Source organism: Ornithorhynchus anatinus, chromosome 5 (assembly GCF_004115215.2).
Source record: "Ornithorhynchus anatinus isolate Pmale09 chromosome 5, mOrnAna1.pri.v4, whole genome shotgun sequence".
Taxonomy (NCBI): Eukaryota; Metazoa; Chordata; class Mammalia; order Monotremata; family Ornithorhynchidae; genus Ornithorhynchus; species Ornithorhynchus anatinus.
Window position 1 is genome coordinate 64,844,633 of NC_041732.1, and position 6,430 is coordinate 64,851,062.

Sequence of the window (6,430 nt, forward strand, 5' to 3'; positions counted from 1 at the left end):
AGAAACATCAGGGCTTGGGGGATGGAAACAAGATTGGTTCTGGATCAGGCCTATGCTGTGTGTCCTCAGACAAGTCACTTAATTGTTCTGTTCCTCAGTTTCCTCAACTGCAAAATGGAGGTTCAATACCTGTTCTCCCTCTCCCTTAGATTATGCGCTCCATGTAAAACAGGGACTGTGTCTAATCTGCATGTATTATATCAACCCAGTCCTTAGCACAGTACTGGGCACAGAGTAAGTGCTTAATAAATACCACAATTATGATATTTATTATTACCTCTAAAGGGAAGTGGAGGATAACACAACTACCCACCAAATGAGGTGGTCTAAATGATTGTTATATCCAGATCACTGAGGCACAAATGTTCAGCCTTGTTTGGCCAAAATGTCAAGAATTTAGTGAAGCACTCTAATTTCTGAAATTTAATTATTTCCATACCTTCTAGATTCTGAAGAAATTAAGTCTTATTAGGATACCTAGCAGCAGAAGCTCGGGAAATGTTCAAAGGGAAATCTACACAGGCAACTATCTCCTGGCAAAGTCTGAACAGACTTTTTCATCTTAGGGCAGTAGAGAGAAAGATTTAAAGTGTTGGAAATTAGTAATGGGTAGAAAGATTTATCTGAGTGCCAGGGCAACACTGACTAATGAATCATGAAAGGGAGTGCCTCAAAAAAGACCACATTCCTTTGAAAGCTGAAAATGTGGTTTGAATGATGTTAGCTTTCCTTTCCGTATCTCTAAGCACACACCCTAGCTTACCACTAGTTTAAAATCCTGAGCCAAATCAAAAACAGATTAACACAGAAATCCTCCATATGGGAATTGTTTCAAAAGGCACATGAAAGAGAATGTCTCATTTTTTTTTTTACCAATTGCCCCAGGATATTCAAATTGGGAACCTGATCCAAACCACTCAGCCACTTCTAGAATCAATTTACTGAGCATCAGTTCGGATTTTATCTATCCCACCATAGCTGAATTCTAGTCCCCTAGAAAAAGCAAAGTGTTTTTTTTGTTTAATGCTTACATTAATGTCTTTGAAAATCTTCCCATCCCAAAGCTTGGTCAAGTGGAAATGTTGCATTTCAGAGCTTGCTTCATTTTTCTTCAGCAGAAAACATGGCTTTAAATGGGCTTCCACCTGCCTGTCACTAAGAAAGGAAGACATTTTCTAGGAGTTAAGACTGGAACTATCAGTCACAAGAATGGCTTTCTTTCTTTCTTTCCTTCCTCTTCTGTGTACAATGTATTGAACGGACTCTTTCCTGAAAGTGACCCCTGACCCAAAACTGCTCCTCTCAGGAAAACCACTCCAGGAGAGGAGTGCCCAGAGTTATCCTTTAGTAGGGTAGGACTAAACTATTAAGGAAGGTGAATTAAATTCCTGGCAATACTATCTTTTAAGAAAATTGTCTTAGGATGAATCAGAAATTGCTCTGAGTGACAGACACTGTGGACAAAAGGGATGAGAGGGGGGACAAAAGATAAAGGAGCTAACCAAGGCAATTTGGGGAGTGTCTCAATTAATCATAATTATTGAGCGCTTACTGGGTGCAGAGCACTCTAAGTGCATGGGAGAGTCTAATACACAAATAAACAGACACATTCCCTGCCTATAATGAGCTTAAAGTCTAGAGGAGGAGGCAGACATTAATATAAATAAAAAATAAATTTATTAATAAATAATAAAGCTATTGCTCATGGTATTCCTTGTGCATGGAATGCTTTCCCATCAAACCAAATCAATTCCTATCTTTAGACCTCTAACAACCAGCCTCCTCTATGATGCTTTCCCAGATTGAAACCTCTTTGAGCACTTCAGCTATCTCTGAACACTTGTTTTTCCAGTATCTTCTACTTTTACAAGACTTTAGGTTCTGTGTCTATTACTGGTTTTTTTTCTACTTGATGGCCATTTATTTGTGTTAATTCAGTCTTCTCTATTAAACTATAAAGTCAGTGGCAAGATATATTTCTGTTTTGGTGATTAGTAAGTAATCTTGTATTGGAGTTTTTGCTCTTAGATGGTACAGAAAGATTTCCTTTAGCGCTCCAAGTTTTCTGGGTTTTTTTTTATCATCTCCAAAAACAGCATAAACCAGCCATCCTTTAATACCCAGTGGAGAAGGTGAGTATGAAGTCTGATTAACAGATTCTAGAGTTGGAAGTGGCTTTAAAAGGTCATCAGATCCAATCTTCTGTTTCCAGGCTGAACTGCATTGCACCTGATTAATATTTAAACACTAACATTTGAAATCCTTGAAAAGCACAATGAAGTATCGGTAAAGTGCCTTTTTATGCTTTGCTCAGCAGTCCTTTCTGAATGATGTAGCTTCCACTTGAATCACTCAGAATTTCATGCTTCAGTGATCATTCCTTGTAATTTACCTCATTCTTATACCTTTCAGATATTTCCTAATCCAGAATTCATTATCGTGACTTTGATTCTTTATTCTTCCTCTAATGCTACTTTGCTGGATAGACCATTTCAAGAATTTCCTCTGGGAAACGTGTTTGGATTTTAAAAACAAATTAGGTTTTCACCTAGCTCCTTTGAAAAATGAGGCCAATCAGACTTCATTAATCATTTTTCATGAACAGCCTCCTTAATATCTGATATTTGATTGGAGTCCTTCAGAAGAGGAAGCTTTTGCCTGAGGGGAAATCCTTTTGTAGGCTACTAAACAGGTTGTCTCAACATATAAAATGAAACTTGGGGCTGGGCAAGAATTCATTGAGTATGGATGCTCCTTTTGATGTCTCAATTATTCTCATGACCTGTTAACACTACTGAGATTTAAAGGATAATTGCTCAATTCTCTGCTTTGCTTTGTCAGTGTATCCTTGGTTCATGTGTGTCTACACTGTGATATTAATAATACTAAGTGCTTAACAAATGCTTCACCTCTGCCAAGCACTGAGCTAAAAGCTTAGGTAGATACAGTATCGTCAGAATGAATACAGTGTTGTCCCAAATGGGGATCAGAGACTAAGTGGAAAGGAAGAGCAACTTTATTATCCCTATTTTAAAGAAGAGGAAATTGAGTCACAGACTCAAGGTCACACAGTAGGCAAGTGGCAGAACTGGAATTAGAACCCAGGTGTCCTGACTTTCACTCCTGTGATCTTTCCAAGAGGATACAATCAAAGGGGTGGCTCTTTTGGATCAGATGCTTTGAGAAAATCACTCCTGAGACTAGTAATAAAAATTATGACACAAGCCCTATTGTGCCAGGCACTATTCTAAGCACTGGGGTAGATACGAACTAATCAGATTGGACACAGTCCATATCGCACATGGGCTCACAGTCTTAATCCCATTTTACAGATAAAAGAACTGAGGCACAGAGAAGTTAAGTGACTTGCCCAAAGTCACACAGCCGATAAGTGGCCGAGCAGGGAACAGAATCCATGACCCCTGACTCCCAAGCCCGTGCTCTTTCTACTAAGCCATGTTGCTTCTGTTGCTTAACAAATACCATAATAATTATTTTTAATAATAATCTAAAGTGGCTCTGTCCCAGCACCTTAGAAGGCTTCGTGCTGGCTGAGGTCCATTTCCCCACAGGACGGAAAAGGAGACAAAACAAGAAACCTCATGTTTGCTTTCTTTCTGGTTAAAAAAAAAAAAGTGGCCAAAAAAATAAATCTCCCCAGAGCAACCTGCGATCCAAGGCAGAGGTAACTTCCAGAATGGGGAGTACTGCAGCCACTTGCAAATTCAGCAAGGCTGCACATGAGGGGCAAGCCTCCAGGCTGGTGTTAGATTGTTTTATTTGGAGGCTGCAGTGGGGGGTGGGAAGAGGTGGGACGGCACCATGTTGAATCATAGTTCAACTCCTTTGCCTAAGAGGTTTTAGAACTGAGGTCCCCTGGACAAATATGTAAGCCAACCAAACACCTCTTGTGCATATCGTATTCCTGTTGGTGCCATTGTGGCTCTCCAAGGCATCATCATCGAATATGAAAGATAAGTCATGATATCCATTCATAATTAATAATTACGGTATTTGTTAAGTGCTTACTACGTGCTGAGCACTGTTCTAAGTGCTGGGGTAGATACAAGGTAATCAGGTTGTCCCATGTGGGGCTCACAGTCTTAATCCCAGTTTTACAGATGAAGTAACTGAAGCACAGAGAAGTCAAGTGGCTTACCCAAGGTCACACAGCAGACAAGTGGCAGAGCCAGGATTAGAACCCTCTGACTCCCAAGCCCGTGCTCTTTCCACTAATCCACACTATTACTAGCTCCACCATGTTTTTTGATTGAGCCCAGCATAAGCTTTCCACAAAGGTTGTTTTAACTTTGAACAGTGTTCTTGAGCATAAAACATTCACCCCTGCCAAGTAGCAAATCCATTCCATACCTCAAAAGCTCAGTTAACCAACCTTACAGAGCTTGGCGTATTGAAAGCATACAGGCATGTGAGTCAGAGGACCTGGGTTCTAATTTAGGCTCTGCCTCTTGCCTGCTGTGTGAACATGGACAAATCACTTATCCTCTCTGGACTGTGCCAAAGTTTCCTAATCTGTAAAAAGGGGATTAAATATCTGTTCTTGCTAATTAGACTGTGTCCAATCTGAGTAATATGTAGCTATCCCAACGATTAGACAAGTGCTGTACATATAGTAAGCACTTAAATACCATAATACCTACACTTATGTTTACAGAGAGAGAAGCAGTATGGCTTAACGGAAAGAGCACGGGTTTAGAAGTAAGAGGTCGTGGGTTCTAATCCCGGATCCGCCACTTATCAGCTGTCTGACCTTGGGCAAGTCACTTAACTTGTCGGTGCCTCAGCTATCTCATCTGTAAAATGGGGATTAAGACTGTGAGCCCCACCTGGGACAAACTGATACCCTTGTATCCGCCCCAGTGCTTAGAACAGTGCTTGGCACAGTTAAGCACTTAACAAATACCATCATTATTATTATAAATATACATCTCTCTCTCTCTCTCTCGCTCGCTCTCTCTCTTCCCCCCCCCCCACAACTAGGCTATATGGGTGAAGGGAGAAGCAGATGGGAAGTTTGCACCACTGGACCAGGGACTGAGAGGCCTCTCTGGCAGGGGGAGGGGTGGCCTGTTTCCCTCCTCATCAACACTTTCCTCCCCTGCGCCAAAGCAGAAAAGCAGAACAATCTAAAGTGGTTCTGCCCCTACACCTCAGGAGAATTCCTGCTGCCTTAGGACCACCACCCCATGGGATGGGCAGAGGAGATGAAATGAGAAACTTCATGTTTGCTTTCTTTTTTATTAAAAAAGGCCAACAAATAAATACCTCATATACATATACTGCAATCTCTAACTGTCCTTAAAAATTCAACAACCTAGGTCATGTTGCCCTGACCCTCAACCATGAGTTAACCACAAGGGAGAGCAAATTCCAGAATTTACCTGACTTGGATGGGCCCTATCAATCAATAGCATTGACACTGTTTAATGAACTCCTACTCTGTGCAAAAGCACTGTACTTTGTGCTTTGGGGACATGCTAGACAAAGTTAAAGAGACAATCTCTGCTTTTGAGGAGCTTTCACACTAACAGAAGAGACAGACAGAAACTGATGAATATAACCCAGTTAAGAGAAAGAAGACAAAACATAAGTTCAAAGTGTGAATGCTAAAATCCGGAATGCCTCTGGCAACTGTAGCTGTAAGAAACACTTACGGAAAAGCAATTCAAATCATCGAAGCCAACAAGCTGCTGTCCAAGGGCACATTTGTCAATCAATCAAGGGCACTCGTGTGTAGAACACTGTACTAGGCACTTGGGAAAGTACAATACACCTGAGTTGTTAGGCGTTTTCGCTGCCCATAGAGAGCTTACAGTCTACAGGGGGAATAGTGTTCCTGTCCAAAGTGCTTTCAAGACCACCAGTATGAAGCAAAGTGGCCATCGTGCATGAGTTAACCAGAATCTTAGGAAAAACTGTACTTTGAGCACCTCTGAACAATCCCTGTAATAATAATAATAATAATAGTATTTCTTAAGCACTTACCATGTGCCAAGCACTATTCTAAGTATTAAGGGTAAATGGAAGATAATCAGTTTGGCATAGTCCCTGTTCCACACAGGACTCACAGGCTATGTAGGAGGGAGGAAGATTTAATCTCCATTTTACAGAAAAGGAAATTGACTCACGGATATGCTAATTGACTTGTCCAAGGTCTAACAGCACACAAGAGACAGAGCTGAGATTAGAACCCAAATCCTCTGACTCCCAGGCCCGTGCTCTTTCCATCAGACCACTCTGCTTCCCCATACTAGAAGTTTACCCATCACTCCTGAAGAGTTACTCGATGATTGCCAGGAATATTTTCATCGGTACAGCAGGGAGCCATCTGTGGGAGATAGCCAGGTTTGTCAAACACAAACGCACATGGGGAGCGAGAAGTCTGCTTCTTTAAATAGCTGCCTAGAAG